Raw genomic sequence first — 22551 nt, 5'->3', positions numbered from 1 at the left:
ACTGGCCCAATGCTTCTAATATTTAACATGTTTCCCCTGCAAAACCCACTCACACCTCAACCTAGTGAAGGAAGCATCAAACTGGGGGCCAGGAAACCAGTGTTTCTAGCATTGTCTTAAACACCATCATTTTGACCTTCTGAGTCTTGGTTATCTGACCTCCACAATGAAGGGGGTTGGAACACACAATGCTGGAATCTCCTTTTAGATCTGATCTTCTTTAACTCTATGAAAAGGCTTAAGATTTGGTTTAGAGATATGAAGAAATTATAAAATGATCATGTGTACCGTTGGTGAGAAATGTTTCTATTAGGATGACTCAAAGGTTAATATTATACATTCTGATTTGGTTCTGTTTAGTATTATATTCATGATCTAGAAAAGGGAATAAGCAGAACGATAGTGAAAATTGCAAATTATATTAAAATTTGAGTTATTAGCACGGGTGAAGAGAAAATAATATGAATGGGCCTAAAGAGGTTAAAAATATGAATAAAAAATATTAGATTTTTGCCTATAAAAATGCCATCAAATTACATCAAGGGAGAAAAATTATTCAAAATAGATGCTGTGTGTGCGGGAAAGGCAGCATAAACATTGTCCAAACTATCCAGAGACAAGTTTGGTGCATTTTTTGAATGAAGAAAGCAATGGAGTAATGTAAGATAAAAACTAGTACAAATTAGGAAACAGAGCAGTGATCAGACAGTCCCATCTAATTTCACCCATTAAGGTAGACAGGACTTGATTTCCAACCCCCATTTTCCTTACTTTTCTCCCACTATGGAATCTAAAAAGAAAAGCAAGATATTTACTTTTCTAATCTCCCTCCAAGATATTTACTTTTTCAGGTATGATAGTTCAACTCAGTTCTGACTAGTGACTCATAGGGCAAAATCTGCAGGGAGGATTCTGGGAAAGCTATTACTTTCTTACAAAAGGGACAGATATCAGTGCTGCCCCTTCCCCCTCATACCTGCCTGGCAAGTATCTGTAATACCCGGAGCTGCAGCAGCTATTTTACTACCAGAGGCCACACATGGAATTGGAGGTGGGGTGGCAGGAAGCAGTTAAAGGTGGCAGAGAAGAAGAAAGAGCCCGGATCTCTAATGATCCACCCATGTAATGAGTGAATGCAAACAGTCACCTACCAGCACATTTCTTGGTAATAGAATACAGCTCAACGCTTACTTTTAAGTCATAATTAATTAAATTTGGTTAGCTACTTATAGCTCTAAAGCCTTTTTAATACACCCATTTTGTTCCTGGTTTTGTATTAGCACACATATACATCCACTCCAAAAACTTTTACCTAACAATAATGACTCTTATGTAAGTGACAAAATTGTGTCTATAGTACCATTTCTGGGACAGGAGAGTTGGATTTGGTAATATTTTATTTCTGCTTTCAAAAATTAAAATGAGAAAAATGTTTATCCCATGAATTAATGAGTGTAATATTGGTGTATTTACCTAGAGTTGAATATCGAAAGTCTGGGTTGAGAATATCGATGTAAAAGTACTGAACTCCAAAAGCCAGCATTAATTCACCAAGAGAAATTCATGCTAGTTTCCACATTACTCTCTTTGACTGAGATAAAAGTATTAAAGAAAGAAGTTACTCATTCTGGAAAATTTACTGAGTTACCTAGGATGTGCTGGGCTGTGTGCTAAGAAGTGGGGATTCAAAGATAAATAAAATTCAATTCCTTTCTTTAAGAAATGTGTTGGTTTCTTAATTTCTGTATAATGACGGAAATAGGCAGGTAAGTAAATACTGTCAACAATGTGTGGTAAGTGCTTCTCAAGGGCCTGAATGAGAAAGAATAGTAACATATAAGAAAAGGTAGTGTGAGGAGAGTGGTCATGTTTCACAGAAAAGAATTTATTTTAGCTGCTACTTGGAAGAATGGGAATTACTTCACTAAACCATGGGGAAAATTTCTGTGAATTGTAGTCAGCACATGTGAAGGCGTGGAGATAATTAAGGCATAGACCTCTTTGGAAAATGCAGTGTATTAGGTGTTTAGGGATGTCATTGGAGAGGTAGGTAGGTAGGTGATGGTGAGGCATTTGGACCTTTTCCTGCAGTTAACTGGGAGTTACTGTGGGAGAGTAAGCAGATGAGGTTCATGATCTGGGAAAGTTGTTTTAGAAAGATGACTCTGGCGGTGGGTAGAGGATCGATTAAAGAAGTAAGACTGCAGGCAGGGGAAATAGAAGTTAGAAATCTATCATGCACACCAAAAAATCAGGCAAGAAACAAGAACCTAAATTATTAATATCTAGAGGATTTCATGACATACTGAATGTGGGAGAAGAGGAAGAGAGAGGTTTCCAGCACATTTTTGGCCTAAGCAAGTGGGTGAGTGGCTAGTCCTATAAACCAGAATAGGGATTACAGGAGGAGGTACATATTTCGGTAAGAAGATGTGGGGGGAAGATAGATGTTCATTTTGGGAGAGTGAATCATGCACATGGAGATCTGCATTTGAAGCACAATTGCAACAAGTTCTCAGCTGAAAATACAGAACTGGGAGACGTACAGAAAGATGTGGTGGTGGTGAAAGCTGTGGGCCGTGCTGAGGATGCCCAGGCAAGTGGTGACCGGGGAAGAGAAATCTAACAAGAAGAAAGAGAAGGAATTTAGAGATGGAGAAAGGGAATTAGGTGAGTGAAGTGTCACTGAAACAAAGATAAAAAGAAATTAAAGAAAAAACTAAAGAGTGGTTAGTCTTGATGCTGCAGAGAAGCCTTATAAGGTAAGAAATAAGAAGGTGTGTGTATGTGTGTGTGTGTGTGTGAGAGAGAGAGAGAGAGAGAGAGAGAACAGCTATGAGGTTCCTGGTGACCTAATTACAGCCAATGACTTGGTGAACACAAAAGGCTAATCGCCAAGAACTGAGAATTGCAGAGGAGGTGAAGAAGTGAAGATGGTAGGCAGAGGGACACAATGAGATGCAGAGGTAGGGTTAAAAGAGAGTATTTTATTTATGAAGAGGTGGAAGAAGATAGAGTCTTTTAAAAGATGAAGCTAAAGATTCAGTTGAGAGGAAGAAAATGATGTTACAGGAGAAGGAATAGGAGGACTAAGTTCTCTGAGGAATTATGAGATGGTCTTCCAAACATGCAGGGGAAACTTTCCTCTCCACTTTGCCAGGTTTGGGTGCACGTAAGTCTGAAGGTAGCAAAACAGCCGATGGGTGGAGTCCCTGCCTGAATGCATCTACTTTCAAAGTGAGAGCAAAGACATGGTATTGTTCATGCTGAGAATAAAGGGGAGAGATGGAATAATAAGCCCCAATAAGTGGAAAAAATGAAATATGCAATCTTCCAAATGGGAAAAGGGCAGAGTGGAGAAACAAAGATTCTCCAGCACTGCTTCTGTGCTACGTTTATATGCTAGTGAGGTGGAGGTAGAAGAAGAGAGATTGAAAAGACAAAAGAAAGTAAGCATAATTAAGGAATCCTGGAGAAAGTGATCAGCTTTGCATAGGAGGAGTATAGTCTTTTTCTCTGATGTGGGAAGAAAGAAGGTGAGGGTTTCTGGTCTTTAGTCATGTGCTTCATAAGTAATCTCTTGAGAGTCTTAGAGACATGGTAGAGAAATTTGGACTGGATACAAAGGCAATTCAGTAGACAAATACCTCATTGAAGCAATGCTGATGAATGGTTTAATGCTTTTGTGGAGGGAGAATTGTATTTGCATGGCCAAGGATTCTGTCCTTGGCCCTGTCCTGTTGGGTGTTTTTTTTAATTCAGTGCCTCAGCTAGAGATACATAAGGCTTGCTCGTCAAATGTGTAGATGACACGAAGCCAGAAAGGATAAAGATGACAGAAATGTGGGATGACAGAATTAGGATCTAAAGAATTATTGACAGGGTGAGATGATTGGTTGACTTTAACAAGATGAAAATAAACAAGAATACATATACAATAATTTATCCAGATGAAAAAATAAAACAAAAGTTAACAGCTTAACTAGACAACTTCAGGAAGGCGTGAAGGGTACTTGGTTTACCAGGGTCACACATAAACAAACGTTTCAAATTGGAGTAAGTAAGTGATGTGCTAGGTATGGCTGGATGAGCTTTTGCAAACTAACTTAAATTTTCAGGAATTTTGTAAGCCAGTAGTTAAACACAGCACTATTAAAAATTCAACTAATTTCAAGCTAAAAATTAAATTATATTAAAAACAAATAATAAATATTCAAAACAAATCACTTCCTAATTTTAAAGATTTTACTATTATCTATGCTCTTGAGATTATTTATGTCTATTGTATCTATTTGGTGAAAGTACTATACCATGTTATTTTGCTGTGCAGCTCTCCCCGGCTCTGCATTCAGTGATGCCACATTTGCAGTTTGAAAAATGCCATGGTAGGAATATTTACACGAAGAAAGTTGGCAAATACTACAAATCATGTCTCCCCCACCCTAGCCCCTGGAGAGCCAGTTGTTAAACATATACCAGCACATTAGTGAACACCAGTTCACAGTTCCTCGATATGGTGATGGGACACACACACACACATACACACACACACACACACACACACACAGAGCTCTTACAGTCCTGTGATGTATTAATTGGTACTTAACGTCTAAAATTACGGCAGTGATTTATTCCTTTCTCACCTCAAGCGTAATTACCAGTTAGGGATGCTACATTTTAAGGAATATAAATAAATTGTAGTGAGTTGAGGAGGTAAGAGCATAACCAAAGTGTGCAGAAGAATCAGGGAGGATGGATGAATGGTTTTTCAACACTTGCTGGAATAATATGTGAAAGAGATATTTGTGGTGTCCCCAGGGAATGCAAACAGGACTATCAGGGGGCCCTTAGAGGGAGACAAATATCAGTTTCTATAGGAAAGACCATCCCAACAGTTGTCAAAAGTTAAAGATGAAAAGCTTTGGAAGTAACATGCTTTCTTTCAAGCACAGGATGTTTTAACATTTGGAAACAGCAAATGGAGAGCTTGGACGAGATGACATTACAGGTGTCATCCAACCTCATGGGATCTTTGAAGTTCAGGGGCAGGTAATGCAAATGACTGAAGGTGTGCAGGGCCCGACTTCTGTGAAGCTAATTATTTGAAGACTTATTAAGAGGGAGCATATATCCTCGTTGTCCATCAGACCATTAAACACATCTACTCTGATGAAGGTGCAGAAGATGACAATCTGCTAATGTGAGGGAAAGAGACTCCTAATACATCAGATGTTAGGAATGAGGATGACAAAACCTTACAGAGATTTCTTCAATTAAAAAAAAAGCAAATAAAACTTTGATTAGTTAGTATCAGGGAGATAGACAAGATAACATTTTTGAGCTCCAATTTCTATAATTCCAATCTTTCAATGCTGTATAATCTAAAGAATTGGATTAAAAATATGAAATAATATAATATTACCTTCTAGTGTTCAACATTTATACGTGGATTAGAGAGACCATGGTGTGATCAAGGGTATAGTGCACTTGTGGATAACCTGGGAGAATTATTACATGATAATCTTGTCTGGGAAATTCAGAGAGATTTTAATCACAAAGAATCTTGAGAAGCCTAAATGATGGAATTTTTTTGTTGAATTTTAGAGAAGTTTGGGATTTTGAAATGAAGGAAGAAATAAAGAACTTAGAAGTAGAAAACTAAATAATCAGCAAAAAGTTTCGGAGGATCTTGCAGGTACTAGGAGGGATTTAAAGGAAGATCAGATGAGGATTATTGGGAATATATATTCCAGAACCTTTAGGACAGAGAATGTTCAAGAAAATTCTGTGGACAGAGTACATTAGACACTGTAGGTGTGTTTTGGATGGCTTCACTGTGAATAAGTTTAATGTAAAGAAAAGTAGACTTGGATTTTAGACAAAGAATGACCAAGTTTGTTAAGCAAAAACATTCAGTTCTAGGTTTGATAGAATGATGATGGACTGAAGAAAAGGAAAAGGGGGAGAAATAACACAAAGGGTTGAATTATGCCCTCTTTGAGAATTGAAATCAATAATGTTTAATTAAAACCTGTCAAGGTTTCAAGCCAAGATGAGTAAATAAAGTAATATGAAGCTATATATCTGAAATTTCTTTTACTATCCAGTTAAAAATGTATAGTATACAAAATCTCCCAACACTGCCCTGGTCTATAGAAAACAGTGCATTTTAGAAGGAGGTAGTAAAGTATCATAGTAAAAGAGGTATCATAAGACATGGGAGAACATAAAACATGATTAGATTAGGGATATTGTCTTTGGAGAAGGACACTTGCCTAATCCCCCACATGATAGCAGTTTACATTTAATGGAACCCAAATGGGGAGCTTCATGTTTGGAGACCACCAGGAAGCTGCATTTTGTTATTTCTCCAACCCTGTACGTTCCAGAAGGAAATTAGAATGGGACAAAATCACGATATGAGTGGAAATGATGAGAAACATAACCACGTCTGTGTAGAAAATAATAACTGCAGATTAAAACCATTGGGGATCCTGAAAATCAATGTTTAGTTCTAACAACCTTCCTCCCTCCCTTTTTCCCTTCTTCTCTCCTTCTCTCCCACCCTCCTACTCTTCTTTAACAATTATGTATTCAAGACTCAATGGCTCTACTATACTCAATACTGGAAACCAGAAGCAAATTTACCAAGATGCTAATTCCTCCAGATTTCCTCACTTGCATGGGCCACGTGCTACATGTTTGTGTGTTTCTATATAATTTGAAATAGCAAGATATTTTAATACCAATCCATTAAGACTACTACCTCTTTCCACTCAAATTCTCCCTCTGCAACACTTCCCCTCATATCAGGTTGTGCTGAATGGCTGTGGGCAATTTTGGGAACAAGGTAAGATGAGGTTGCATTGGTGTTACATTTCTATTGGGTTTAATGGGATATATTTATATATTTTATATTTATTCGTGTAGAGTTAAGTTAATGCTAGCCATCCATGGCCCCAAGGAATACCGTGTGCCAACTCACCAGACATGCCATCCTGAAATGCAGAACCAGAGGATGAATTATAATATAAACAGCATCTGGCCTATATCATGTGGCACCTCAGTCATGTGGTAAAGATGAGAAAGAAGGTTGGAAATATATGAGGTCAGAAGCTAGTCTGTGGGACAATCTTCCAATCATCAGCTATGCTCATTTTTAAGTGGTAGATTAAGTTCTTACCAAAGTCTGACCAAAACCGAAGTTCTTTTCTGTCAGGAATAAATTTGATAATGGCACATAATTCAATTATAAATGTATAGTACATATTTTTTTCTTTCCATAGCAATTATTTGAAATAGAATTTCACAGAATTCCTGTGGTTTTGTATTACTGCTAGTGCCCTACACTGAAAATAAATCTGTATGTGAAATCTCACTTTTTTTTTAAAGATTTTTTTTTTGATGTGGACCATTTTTTAAGTCTTTATTGAATTTGTTACAGTATTGCTTCTGCTTTATGTTTTTGGTTTTTTGGCTGCGAGGCATGTGGGATCTTAGCTCCCTGACCAAGGATTGAACCTGCGCCCCCTGCAATGGAAGGCGAAGTCTTAACCACTGGACTGCCAGGGAAGTCCCAAATCTCATGTTTTAATCCTCCAGCTATCAATAATAAAAACAAGTCCAATCAACTGTGTTAAACTAGATTATCCTTTCCATTCTCCTTTAGAATATTATATACAAAGTCATTGTCATACAAAGAGATGAACAAAGAACATGCAGTCAAAAAAAAGAATTATAGAGATGTATCAATTCTTTAAAAATATATTTATTTTTCTGACTTTTGTGATGTGGTATACATCAATCTTTGAAATATATCACTTATGATTTCTTATTTCAAATAAATATTCCCTTTCATATTTAACTTGTATTCTTTCTCTTAAAGAAGGCTTCCCCAAATCATATAAGCTTTAGGTCCCATAAAACCCATATATGCCCCTGGAGGAAACACCAGAACAATTTTTTTAAACAAATTAAGAAATGGTGCTTGCCATGCACAAATGTACATTCCAGGGAGGAGGGAAGTGAATAGTTTGAAGGGAATAGAATAGAGGTGTGTGAAAAGTTCTGTGGCTCCTTTAATGATCAAATTAGATGAAGTGCTCTAATTTCAGCCTCTTATGATGTGTCGGTGGCAAAGGTTTGTATAATTTGATGGAATATTTCACCTCAGCTGCTTAATACACTCAGTAAGCCACTGAGTTCAATTTGTTCATGCAGGCAATCTCAAACTTAGTCGCTGTGTGGCTATTGAGTCTTAGCTTATAGGCTACATGTCTTTCATCTTCTCTTCCTCTGCCCCCGCACATGCTTCCCTTCCTAAGATATCCTCATTCTGGGATACTGGCTACTCAGAGATTCAGATGGCCTCCAGAGTGTGCTGGAAGGAGAAACTCTGAGAGGATTGGCAGCAAGTCTGGAAAGACAGACGAAGATTTAGAGGGTCCTAAAAATGATCCAGGTCTTGGCTTCGGACTCTTGTCTGCCTGCAGGAAACAGGATGAATTCTGGCGATGAGGCCATACTGAAATGCTATCAGCCTAATTAATATGGTGACATCACATCATAGACGCTCACCTTTCCTTGGAACCAGATGTAGCCTGTCTGCCTGGAAGACTTTGGCAGGCTCAGACAACTTCTGAGTCTTCTTTCTTACAATCTGATCCTGTGTTGCACTTGAACTTTTTAATGCTTCCATAAAATGAACACTTTCAAAACTGACTCATCACCTCCCTTACAATACCAGGTCCCTTTCTGGACCTTCTCACATCTGAGCTTTGTATTCTCATTCTCCAGGCTGCCCAAGTTCAATCTCCAAGCCACTTTTGGTTCTTCCATTTTTCTCTTCCCTCTTGATATTCTTCTGTGAGGTATTGATAAATGAGACAGAATATGTAAAGCATAAAATATGTGATACCTGAAACATACTAGGCACTCAACAAGTGACAGTTCACTTTCTCTTCCACCATCTCTTCCTGCTCTGGGCATTAGAACAGTTCCATGCTCCTCTCACTGAGCCCCACTGTTTCTCTCTCTCCATTCCATACTATACAACGTCACCATAGGCATGCTCTACAGTGTTCCTACTCACAAGCCTTATGTCTAATCCCCTGCAGCTAGTTGACTTGTGTTCCTCAAAAAGCTGTATCCAAGTCCTAACCCCCAGGATATGAATGTGACCTGGTATGGAAAAAGGGTCTTTGAAGACGTGATTAGTTTAAGGAAGATGAGATCCTCCTGGATTTAGAGTGGACCCTAGAGTCGATGACAGGTGTTCTTATAAGAAGAAGGGAAGACCATGTGAAGATGGAGGCAGAGATTGGATGCATCTTCAAACTGAGGAGTAGCAAGGATTGCCCACCATCACCAGAAACTAGAGATAAAGGTATGGAATGGATTCTCCCTCAGAGCCTCCAGAAGGAACTAATCCAACCAATACTTTAAACTCAGACCTAAAAAAGGTGAGAGAATAAATTTCTAGTATTTTAAGCACCTGAGTTTGTGGAAATTTGTTATGGCAGCCCTAGGACACTAATACACTCCTTTCGCCTGGTTCTTGGGTCCTTCTTAGTCTGGGTGTAGCCAATCCTTCTAAGGTTCTCTCTTACTACTCTCCTTTACAACTCCCCTTCCTCTGCATATTGACAGTCCTGTGATCATGTGATGGTTATTTGTCCATTTTGTCTTTTCTGACATAATCCTTTATCCTTTTCTGAAATTCACTGTGTCTTCTCTACTTGTTCAACTCCTAATTATGTAATGAAAGACGTACCCAAGTCCACAGTGATTTCTCTCCTATTCTGAATTCTTAAAACATGCATTTGACATTGAATTCTGTTTTGTTCAAAAGGCACTTGTTTTACTTTTCACATGTGTGTATGTCCTTGAGATGTTTTTTGCAACATAGAAAATGTTGGATAAGTGAATGAAGTCAGAAAGTACTGGTAGAGAACACAGGTGTTATGGGCTGAATTGTCTCCTCAAAAGTCATGTGTTGAAGCCCTAACCTCCAGTACCTCAGAACGTGACTGTATTTGGAGCCAGGGCCATTAAAGAGGTAAGTAAGGTTAAATAAGTTCATATGGGTAAGCTCTAATCCAGTTGGCCTGATGTCCTTTAAAATTTGGATACAGAGAGACACCAGGGGTGCAAGTGTACAGAGGGACCACCAGGGGAAGAGGCAGTGAGAGGGCAGCCATCTGCAAGCCAAGGACAGGAGGCCTGGAACAGACCCTTCCCTTATGGCCCTCAGGGGAAACCAATGCTGCTAACACTTTGATCTTGGTCTTCCAGCCTCCAGAACTGTGATCAAATAAATTTCTGTTGTTTAAGCCACCTAGTCTGTGGTATTTTGTTATGGCAGCCATACCATGCTAATACAGCAGGTGAAAGGCTAAGACTACGAGTTAAAAAATAAATTCCTGCAAGGGGGAGAGAAAAGATGAACATATTCTCTACCTGATTGGATGACATTCTTTTCTCAAGTTCCAGTCATAAAATGGCAGGTTATGTGACAGAACCATTTGTAAAGCCTAGCAACTTCTGAGTTTGTTATGAAAAGCAGCATCGCTTTAGTATGAAATTCAAAGAGCTCTGAAAATGGAACTGGGACTTGGCCTTCACCTCTCTTCACCTTCTTCTAGAATGATGTTATTACCTAACCTATAGTCAGGAAGTTACCTGATGTTCTCATGAATTAATCATTAAGTTAAAATTCTTTAAGGGTCTAAATTTAGGCATTTTCTGGGATTAGTTATAAGGGTATACAGATTACTGAGCCCATTGAAGAGTTAGTTGGTGGGAATCAGGGCAATACTGGTTATTTAATTTATTTTTATTTTATATATATATTTTTTGCCAAGATCATATCAGTGTGTGCTTTTTTCCTTCCTCGTGCTTTTGCCATCCTATAACCTTCCGTGCTCAGAGGAAAAATAATATATTAGAATTTATTCCATATTATTCAAATTAAATTTGGAATCTTGATCTCCCTTCTGGGAAGCAGTTTTTAGAGGCTCATTGACAGAATGCAGCATGTCCAGAGGGAAGCATCCAAAATTGTGAGGACTCTAGACACTGAGGCACCTGAGGGTGGTTGAAGTAGCTAATGTTTGGTCAGAAATATATATACAAAGGGCTCGCTATTGGATGCAGGTATCAGCGTATTCTTCGTGGCTCTTGAGGGTAAGGGCTGGGCCTAATAGGTGGACCTTTCAGAATGCTGATTTCGTTTCAATATGAAAACTTCCACTGCAGAGTCTAAACTCTTAAGGACCGAAGTAATGAGGTGTAGAAGCCTGTTGACTGTCAATGTATTTTAGTAGTTAACAGGGTTTGGAGTTGTGACTTTACCTCTTACTAGCTGTGTGTCCCAATCTAAGTACTTAATTTACTTAGCTTTCGTATTGCCATCAAAATGAAAATAATGATTGCACCTATCTCACTTTGAATATTAGGTGAAATAATATATGTAAACTGCTGAGGAAACTGATGTTAACAGGGGTGGTTTAACATGTTAAGTCACAAAGTTCCAGGCCTATGCCTGGTTTTGAGCTCTAGACTGTGATTTAATTATGCCACATTGTTTCCAAGTTTCCTCCCAACAAATAAAGGGATAAAGAAGATATAAATGGGGGCTGAGGGGAGTGCATTGAAAGGGAAAGGAGTTGGCCCCTTTCCATAGCCAGCTATGTTTCTTAAGTTAGGCCACAGAGTTGATGAAGTGATCTTATCTATGAATCTGTTTAAATACCCAAATAATCAATTTTTTTCTCTCTTGCTTCCAGTTCTCATCCCCTCTTCTTCCTCCCTTTATCCCTCTCCAGACCCCAGCAGGAATGGCTCTGAGGAAGCTATTTCTTACCCATTCTTTGCCCTCTTCTATCGCTTAAGTACATAGATGGCTGTTTTTGAAAGCTTGGCTCAGATTGGGCTCATTACAACATTAAAAAAATATTAAACTTAGGAATTCCCTGGTGGCGCAGTGGTTGAGAGTCCGCCTGCCGATGCAGGGGACATGGGTTCGTGCCCCAGTCCGGGAGGATCCCACATGCGGCGGAGCGGCTGGGCCTGTGAGCCATGGCCACTGAGCCTGCGCGTCCGGAGCCTGTGTTCCGCAACGGGAGAGACCACGGCAGTGAGAGGCCCGCGTACCACAAAAAAAAAAAAAAAAAAAAAAAAAAAAAAAAAAAAATTAAGGCTGGATCTGAAGCAGTTCATGCTTAGGAAGACCTCGGGGGATAATTTAAAACACATTACCCCCTGGGTATCTGTCTGAGAGTCCATTCTGAGGTAGATGTACCTTGAATTTTGTCAAAATGTATAGAGCACCTATTAAGCTCAGTGACCTTGATAATAAGTATGATAATAAGCAGTCTGGTTGACAGGTATTAAACAGGCTCATATCTGGGACGGACTAGAAAGAATATGTGCTATTTAATTGGGGATGCTTGTCATCACTAATGAACAACAAGAAAGGGTTTGAAAAGTTCTTTGAGATATTTACTTGAAAATACCACCAAAATTTCAGATAAGTACCGTATCTGAGGTAAAGCTACTATGTACTGAGAATGATTTCATTGTGCTTTGCATACATTATATCGTTTGGTCCTCACAACATGTTGGCAAGGTTGATATTATTATCCCTATTTTACAGATTAGAAAACTAGGGCAGAGAGATTCAGTAACATTCCCAAGATCACACAGTACTATAAATCTAAAAATTATGTTATGTACACTTTTTTTAAAGTCACATTTTCCTGTACCCAAATTATGAAGAACCATAGAAAGAATTGAAGAAATAGGCTTCATGATATATTTTTTCTTCTCATAACAGGTGAATTTACTTTATTCTTCTTGCCCAAACTGTAAGATATCATGTTGGGCGTGTCAACTAAAGAAATGTCACTAGCCATCCAGCTCTGTGAGGATTACATCCTTAGCCACTGCAGTCGCTGAACTTTAATACACCCTGAAAGGAGTTCAGGGTGGAAAACAGGAAAAAGGCGCACTGTACTCTGGGCAAACTGGCAGGACAGGCCTTCAGATAGATATTTTCAGGAGAAATTTTTAAAGAACTTGGATTCTTGCATCTTCCCATACCTAGAAAAGCACTAAAACCATTAACCAAGATATTTGCTGCTTGTGACTAGCAGTAATCTTCTACCAAGGGGGTAAGTGCTGGTTGCACTTACCCCCTTCTCCAAAATCACATATGTGCAGACCTCCCCCTTACCTCTTTGAAGCAGTTCCTCGGAGCTATCTGGGAGGATGTCTCCAGGCTATAGTTCCCAGTAAGTCCCCAAGTAAAACTGAAACTCGGAGCTCTCACACTGTACGTTTTTATTTCAGTCAACTGGCACCATTCATATTACACAGATTTATTGTTCAAATGTGCTCAGCTTTTTCAGTAAAATTAGAAGAGACTCCAATTTTCCAACGTATATGTGCATTAAGAAAACAACTACCATGTGATTTTAGATATGCATGCTAATTCCTAAACATTAGTTATTATTTCTGCACCCAGGTGCTTAGAATGTTTAAAATGCAGTATATTCGTGTGGATTTTCCAAGTATTTTGGAGCATATATGAGACATGTTTGTGCATATCTAAGTTTTATACATATGTATTTATTTTAAGTTATATGAGTACTGAGTACAGTGTACATACAGGATATGATATTCACATGTTATTTCATTTTTTGAGAGAGCTTAACCCTCACAATTATTAACTGTGCATAAAATCTAAATAGCAGATATAACATACTGTATAGGTCTGACTACTCATTCAGAATAGCCGTTCTTTGCTTTTATGATATTGGGAAGAGAAAAGAGTTAGTAAAGAAATAGAAGCATTCCTCAAGCCCCTCTTCTCTAAAACATATTCCATATACTCTCCTGAACGGTCTGGAATATCCTTCTCTGCAGCTACCCCATCACCCTCTCAATGCAGTGGGAAAGTCGGTGGGTAATTGGGTCCAGATTGGAGATGTTTAAATATTCATGAGGCTGGCAGGGGACTGGAAGGGGGTGACTGTCTAGAATGGGGGTGGGGCCGGGGGAAGTGATTAGTCATTGAAAGCTAGTGAACAATTCTGAGAAAGAGATCGAGAGACAGGGAGGAAAAAGAGGGATAGGCAGCGAGTGGGTGGAGAGAAGAGAAAAGAGGAAGAGAGGGAAGAGGAGAGAGAGAGAGCATGTGCGGTGAGCAATAGCTGTGGACCTTACAGTTGCTGCTAACTGCCCTGGTGTGTGTGAGGGGGAGAGAGAGGAGAGAGAGAGAGAGAGAGAGAGAGAGAGAGAGAGAGAGAGAGAGAGAGAGAGAGAGAGAGAGAGAGAGGGAGAGAGAGAGAGGGAGAGAGAGAGAGAGAGAGAGAGAGAGAGAGAGAGAGAGAGAGAGGAGAGAGAGGGAGGGAGGGAGAGGGAGGGAGAGAGAGTGCGCTAGCGCGAGAGAGCGAGTGAGCAAGCGAGCAGAAAAGAGGTGGAGAGGGGGGGAATAAGAAAGAGAGGAGGAAAGGAGAGAAGGCAGGAAGAAGGCGAGGGACGATACGACCATGCTGTGCTGTATGAGAAGAACCAAACAGGTAGACCTAAAGATTTTTACTTCTTGCTGTTGTGAAATTACCAGAGTGCAATATTTCCCTGTAAAGGTAGAAAAAATATTTGAACAGCTTCTGCTCTGGCCATGGTGCTTGCGTTTCCTTAGCATATGGTAACTGATGCTTGCATCCCAGCTTTTATTCTATTCTTTCACAGTCTGCTTTTGGAATGCTGCTACTAATTAGGATGAGGTTAGAAAAAATACGCCTGTTTGGCTAGAAAAAAAAAAAAGATTTTTTTGGCTATTAGTAAATGTTCAGCGTTTTAGGTCTCTGGTTTTGCGGATGTGGATATGGAAATGGGTGTGGAGGAGAAGATGTGAGCTCTACCTACAAGATGGGGAGGCAATCCTTTATATTATTTGCAAAAAGCAGGGTTGAAAGAATAATATTCAGTTATGAGTATTGCTTGTTCTATCGTACAATTTTTTCACATGTGCTGCGGAAGAAGCCTTATTTCCTACATGCATGAGCTTCACATGGGTGCAGGTATTAATGGAAACACATGTGAAGGTTTAATTAATTAATTTATTTTTCAATGAATGAATGAAACTGTAATTTGGGAGTTTTTTTTTTTTTTTAAGAGAATCTAGAGATAACTGGGGCTGGGGGGGGGGAGAGAAACTGGCCGAGTAGAAGGGGAAAATCCCCTTCCCAAGACCAGCAGCTGATTGTGCACCAGCTGGTCCGAGGAGAGGGTGGACCACGCCCCTAGGAGATTCGAGCTCCGATGGGATGGGAAAGACGAGCCGAGTATTACCTGTTGGAAATCAGGTCTCTTCTGCCCTTCCTTTGCATCCTACCTGGAATTGTAGTGACCAAAGACGGACTAACATTCCGGATAATAAGCATGGTGACTCATTTTCATCAGGAAGAAGGACACAAACAAGATAAGCAAGAATCAGAGTCCCCTCCCCCTCCCCCACTGCTCAGGTTTTTCTTCCATTTCAAATTGCTCACTTATTTCTTGAAAGACGTTTTAGAAACTTGATTGGGGTGAGGGTGGGGAAGAATGACTAGTACGGTATTCCGCAGCAACCGACAGTGCCGCGGCATTCTGCAAAGGGAGCTTTCAAACATTGACCGGAACACGTTTGAGTGATATTGGCGAAGGTTAAGGAGAAAAATGGGTGTGAGATTTGGGTGAGTGTGTGCTTGTACGTGTGTGTGCGTCTCCCTGCGAGGCGAGGCGGTCTTGGTCAAAAAAGACCTTTGCACGTTGATTGCCTTCGGGGTGGGGTGCAAGAGATAGGATTTGGGCATTATTCCTGTGCAGGTATTGCATAGGGGGCAATTTGTAATACACTCGCTGAATTCGAAGGGGGTGGAGGGAGAAGTGGAGAAGGAACAGGCTGCCAGCTTTGCACATTTAGCCAGCGCCCTGGAAGCGGGGCTGGGGGTGGAGGGCAGGGGGCGGGGTAGTGAGGATGAAGAAGGAAGAGGAAGGGGAAGGGAGACAGAAGCGGAATCTCAGAGCAGTGAGTGGAGAGGGTGGAGAGGGTGGTGAGGCAGGGCAAAAATAAATAGATAGATAGATGATAGATAGATAAAGTATCAGGCACCTGGGGTTTTGTGAGTGGTTTGTGTAAGGGTGTTTGGGGAAGAGCATGAGAGTCTTACATGTGGTACTTCCCTAAACTGCTATATGATTCCGGAGATTGATGCTTCCGCTGGCTCATTTTTCAAACCAGGACATTTCCTCTCCTTGCCTTCCTTCATTCTAATGCATAAATGCAGTAGATACAGGTGGCTGGGTTAAGCACACTGTCAAGGAAATGTTCTGAGGTTGCCCACCTGGTGAGCTGCAGAAATAAAATTTAGGAAGGTGGAGCCCTAAGGAAGACAATGCTATTCATTAAAAAAGCTTTAATTTGGGGGAAGAAAAAAATATGCTGGTTTACAACTTTTTGCCACCCTATGTATACATATACATGTATACACATGCCCCCTCTGACAAAGGAAACCAAGCATGATTTTTCGAAAGGGAATTGAGGCTAAAGAAATTCCCTTCCCCAAAAGGGGACAGCTGCCTTCACTTGGGTCTTCTTACTGACAGTCCCAAGTATTCACTAGGATATGTGCAAAGTGATGAAGCCGAAATTGTGTGTTTAGGGAGTTGTAGAAATTCACATGTAAATGTGTACAGTATCCACATACTTTACGTACAACAGTCATGTGTGTACTCTGTGTGGTTTCCATATGCCGGCATGTGTTTTTGCATAATTCATATTCAAGACAGAAAATTGAAAGGTATAGAAATAATCCTATTTTGCCATAAATTTTATACATGTGTACTTCTGTGTGAAATGGTCATGTCCCCTACTGACCACTGCTGTGTATCATTCACATAAGTCAGTATTTAGGATGCCATTAAGTCAGACTAAAGGAAATGGTGTATTCAGGGCGTGGGCTCACACTACACTGACTGGCATTTCTATAGCCTGAGTACTTAGATCTCACACAGGTTTTGTGCTTGTGGGTGAAATGATCCTATATCATTCATGGCAGAATCCGACTGTGTTTATCTTTTTTCTGCCATCTATTCATAACCCTAGCCCTTAATAGGGAATAAAACCAGGGCAAAAACCTGCAAAGGTCTAAACTCTGCCACACCCATGAAATCCAGCAGAAACGTGGGAGGGGGCTGGAGGGATTGCACTTCCTTCCTCTTCCACTTGAGCTGCATAAAGAAGCCGTCCTGGATTTCCAAGTTGTAATACATTGCGAATGGCTGAGAAGAAAGCATAAATGATCTTTATTAGCCACTAATTACCACTATAGATTATTATAGCAGAAAGAAGAGAATGAGAGTGGGGTGGAGAGGAGAAGATGGTAAAGGAGTGGTCAAAGGAGGAATAAGATAAAAGAATCCCTGACATTTTATTGGCTTCTCATTTTTCAAATGTCTTGAGGCTAACTTTAAATAGTTTAATTACCATGCATTTTACAGATGATGAAAAACTTGCAAGATCTGTGTCCACAAAGCAAGAAAACTGCGAGGTGTTTCTTTTGTTTAAAAATAAAGACTTTAATTTGTAATCGAAGTAAAAAGACACCAGCGCAAGCAAGAAGCCCTTCTAGCCCTCAAGCCTTCAACCCCCATCAACATCTGCATTTTTCCACATACAACAAATAATTCTCATCTTAGCGGGATCTGTGGTTCAGAATTCCAACCTGGCTGCGCTTTTCCCTTGCAGTGTTGGAAAGGTGTGGAAGGATGCTGCCTTGCTGCTTGGTGCAGATTCCTCCTAGTGATAAACTGGATTCCTCCTGAATCTCACCGAGCCACACCCAGTGTCACCCAGGGACTAAGTGAATTAATTAAATGGAAGCATCGTACTTACTCTAATTGAAACTGTTCTTTTTTTTCTTTTTTAAATGGTGATTTCTATCACACATTTCCAAATTTAAACAGAAGAAGAAATCATTTAAAGGGCATTTTTTTTTCTGCCAAATTATCTAGACTCGCAGAGAATCTTAGAGAATTAATGGTGAATCTAGAAATGCATTAATATCTGGTGACTCTATAATGCCTTCTAACCCATGCCAAGGTGCATACACAATGATCCCTGCTCTCTCATGCTGACAGCCTGTAACTCTGCTCCCTTCCTTTCCCACCCATGCTGAGGCAATTGGGATAAGAAAATATAGGGTTAACTTTCTCTCTTGCTGAGCTGGCAGAACTACAGAAAACCATTCATGCTTTATGCTAAAGGGCAGCACTCCTGTTCACTGAGAGGAAGAGTAGCTTACGGTCTCCTTCGCCTCCATCATAGTGAAACTGGGACTGATGAATCTACATACTTCAGTTTTACCTGGCTCCACAAGGAAAAGGGGGGGAGTGTCTTTGAGGCAATGGTAGGTGTATATATTAACCAAATGTTTCCCTTGCTCATATTGATAAAGTAAGACAAGTCTGAAATCCTCCTCTAATATTAAAGGGGCATTTCAAAGGATGCACATACTCAGGTCATCAAAAGAGAAGATACAGCATTTACCTAATCACTTCCCTATTAGCTGTCATAGAGGCATTTAGGCAACCAATCATGTCTGTTGTCAATCAAAGAAGTGACTGTGGGCAGGAATTCTCCCTTCTGAATTTCTGAAGTGTGGTCTGGTTGCCCCTGCACCATTGTGTTAATCTTCAGAACATTCTCTGTGGTACTGGGAAGAGCACTGTATTGAGTCCTTAGTTTATACCAATTACTGATTCTGTGATCCTTGACTGAATCACATAATCTAGGGCTTCAATTTCCCTGTAGTATGGAGACTTAAAAAAAAAAAAAAAGAAAAAAACAAACAAAAAACCCAGCATGCTTACCTTAAAGGTTTTTGTAGGGACCAAACAAAACTGATATGAAAACAAAGGTCAATACAAATGTAAGAAAATTTTCTCTCTGAGGTTTGCAACATGAGTCTTGGCTTAGAAACTGCCAGTCCTTCAGGAATGTCAAGTGCCTACTACGCTTCCTTTTCCTGTTAGAGAGTAGTTCCTTCTGCTTGTCGTTGATTCCTCCTCTTCATCACTCCCCATTCACTATACCATTTACTTTAATAAGGCTTCTGTTCCCAGAATTCCGTTGAAACATTCTGAAAAAGACACCGTATCCAGTGACTCTTTAGTTCACATCTCATTTGACATGTCTTTGGTATTTTGTATTGTTGCCCATTCCTCTTCCTGAAACTGTCTCCTTCTTTGGCCCCATCATAGTTCCCTCTCTCTTCTCCCTCTCAGATAGGTCCTTCTCCATTCTTCTTTGCTGGCTTCTTTCACTCTCTCCCTCCCCAAATATCAATTATCTCCTGGTTATTTATCTTGATGCCTTTCTCTTCTTATTCAACACTCTAATTCTAGGTGATTTCATCCACCTCCAGAGTTTGTAACCACCTGTGTGATTTCCAAATCTGTAGACTGGATCTCTCACCCGAGTTCTGATCCATAGATTTCAGAGACACCTATGTTCCTTATGAACAAAGTCAAACTCAGTGTCTCCCATTTTGTACCACTTAGTCTTCCTCCAAATTCCCACCCTTATTGCTGTAACTCCATCTATCCAGCTTCCAAACTCTAGGAAAATGGGAGTGATCCTAAAAGTATTCTTTTCTTTCAGTCCGCAAATCTAGTTATGACATTCTTTGATTCTAGTTAAAAAGATTTTGAATTCATCCTCTGCTTTTTCATCTCCACCACAAATAAGCTGATTCTGACGTTCATTACCTCCCATCTGGACAAAGACAATAGCTTCTTACATGGACTCCCTGCCTCCATCTTCCTCTCCTTCCGCTCTTGCAAATAGCATTGCTCTTATCTTTACCTAACACAAGTCTGATCAGATTATTTCCCTACTGACAATCTTCTAATGGTTCCCTGTTAACAGTAAGCTAAATACAAACTCCTCAGCATGGATTGCATGATCCAGTCTTCCTTTTTTTTTCTTTTCTTTAATTTGGTCGTGCTGAGAGGCATGCGGGATCTTAGTTCCCTGACCAGGGATTGAACCCGTGCCCCTAGAAGTGGAAGCATGGAGTCCTAACCACTGGACTGCCAGGGATTTCCAGCATGATCTAGTCTTGACTACCTTTCCAGTGCCATCTTCAAGCACCTCTTCTCTCAACAACACTACATCAGTATTTCAGGCCTGCCTTGATGTCTTTGCTCTATGCCTAGAAAATTTCATTTCCCTCTCAGAATAGAAAATTGCCACTCCCCCCGTAAGAGTTAGCTCTTTTAAGCCATTCTTGTCCTCCCTGTTGTTAAGTTTTCTTCTACCTTCTTTGTGACCACACTGTAGTTTGTACAATCACTATTATATCACTTGTTACACTATACAACATTTGTTTTTTCACATACTGGTGTCCATACTGCGAGCTGCTTAAGGGAAAGGGTGAAATCTTGATTATTTTTCTATCACCAGTGCCTACCACAATGCTTAGCACATAAAGTAACGGATTTTAACTGTGGATATTCTGTTTGCTAAATGAATACAGAACTAGGTTTACAGTCTTTCCATAAGTTGTGGCATGTCTAAATGGATGGACCACTACTAGATTTTTTTTTTAATCTATTGGCATCAAATTTTGAAGTGGAGCTAATCATCGATTCTTGTTATTGACCTATAGACGTGAAAACCATCAGTTTTTTTTTTTTTAATTGAGGTATAGTTGTTTCACAATGTTGTGTTAGTTTCTACTGTACAGCGAAGTGGAGTTCCCTGTGCTATACAGCAAGAAAACGATCAGTTTTTAATGAAAGCAGACACAAAATATAAAAGAGCCCAAGTATACTGTGTTGCTCCAAACTATTATAACTGGTACTATCTGAAAACCTCCCTTTGATGTCCACCAACCAGTGTACCAGCCGCACCCTCTGAGGGTAGGAGAGTCCCAGGTTAGACACACGGTTATCATCATCTTGGATCTTCTCGTGCCCTTCCTTTCGGGCCCCAAGTGCTTACACCTATTGCTTTGTTGCACAGCTATTCCAAATAGTCCCTGACTCAATCCCTCACTACTCTTAGTTATTTCATTGATCACACAAACTTTAAAAAATGCTTGTAGTGTTGGCCTGTGCTCAGGGGCCCACGTCCAAGGATTAATTTCAGTTTCATTTGGGTATCTTTTCTGCCCACCGAACTAGCCACAGGATAATATTCCACAAAGTGAAATCTTGCATGGAGGTAAAGGGAGGTTGAATGGTAAGTAGTCCCTCAAATGTCTGTTAAATGAATGAGAATCAGGTCAGGTTTATCTTTCTTAGGTTTGAATTGGCTGAAGGAATTTGGATTCTGAGCTAGGCCTCTTGTGGCCAATATGGGGCACACTATGGCTACAGCTTTACCTGAAAATACTCGTTGCCAGACCCTAAGTGGTGGATTTTCTCTGACTAAATTGGCGTGGCCTTGAGAACAGTAAGACAAAATGATCTATTGGTGGAGATGAATAGTGTTTCGCGGTCTCCACACCCTTATTTTATATCTTGCTCATGGCTCTCAATCTCTTTCGATCTCTTTCTTTGAGTTGTCCTATTTTTTTTTCTCCTCCCCTCTGGTCCAAGTGGAGTTTGTCTAATTAAGTAATGCCAGCTCATTCTAGTGTTTAGTGGGCGAGACCGTAACAGGAGACTTTTAAGAAAAAGTGTGTCCCTTCCAACTTTCCAAATAGGTATTTTAGGCAAAACAGGTACATTAAGGTATGTCTGACACATAGTAGCCTCTCAACAAAAAATATTTATTGAGGGAATAAATGTAGGAAGGGAGGGATCATCATGATGGGCCATTAGGGGATATGTTTTGGTACAGAAGATCATAGCTATGTACCTGTTGAGAGGTGGTTCTGTGTAAATACACACTCAGCTCTGTTGGTCCTCTCAAGGTGGTGGTGGTCAAAGTTACAATTCCAGCTCCTGTCTGCTTAGAATAGAGTGATACCCTTGCAGTGAGTTCAGGTTGTAGAATGGGAGTGTGACCCTCCAGATTCCCTATCCTTAATTATTTACAGATCTTATTTTCTTAGATGTTGTTTGTTTAATGTCCTGTTTCATGTCTTTGTAGTGGAATAAACCCTACCCTGGGTTCTAGACCCGGCTCTGCCAATTGCTTGTCGTGTGACCTTGGGTAAGTAACATCATCTTTCTGAGCCTCAGTTTATTCATCTATATAAGTGGGCACATAAAAAGAATATACTCCAGATCCAAACCTGCCTTTTCTACTAGGCTGGTGTGAGGCTCACATAAAGTGGTAAAAATAAAAGTGCTTTGCAAACGATGTGTTTTTCAAGTGTAAAGTATTATTAACTGAGGAATTCCACATATTGAAACCTAAAGTACTCACAGCTCTATGCCAAGAAGTACCCTTGCTCTCTGTATAGAATATACATACATTTCCCATTCCTACCCCTCCTCTCCTATTCTCTACAGAGTAAATATTAACCTAAACGTGCTAATGGATGGGAGCAT

Source organism: Lagenorhynchus albirostris, chromosome 5 (assembly GCF_949774975.1).
Source record: "Lagenorhynchus albirostris chromosome 5, mLagAlb1.1, whole genome shotgun sequence".
In the NCBI taxonomy this organism is placed as follows: Eukaryota; Metazoa; Chordata; class Mammalia; order Artiodactyla; family Delphinidae; genus Lagenorhynchus; species Lagenorhynchus albirostris.
This window is presented reverse-complemented; position numbering follows the sequence as displayed.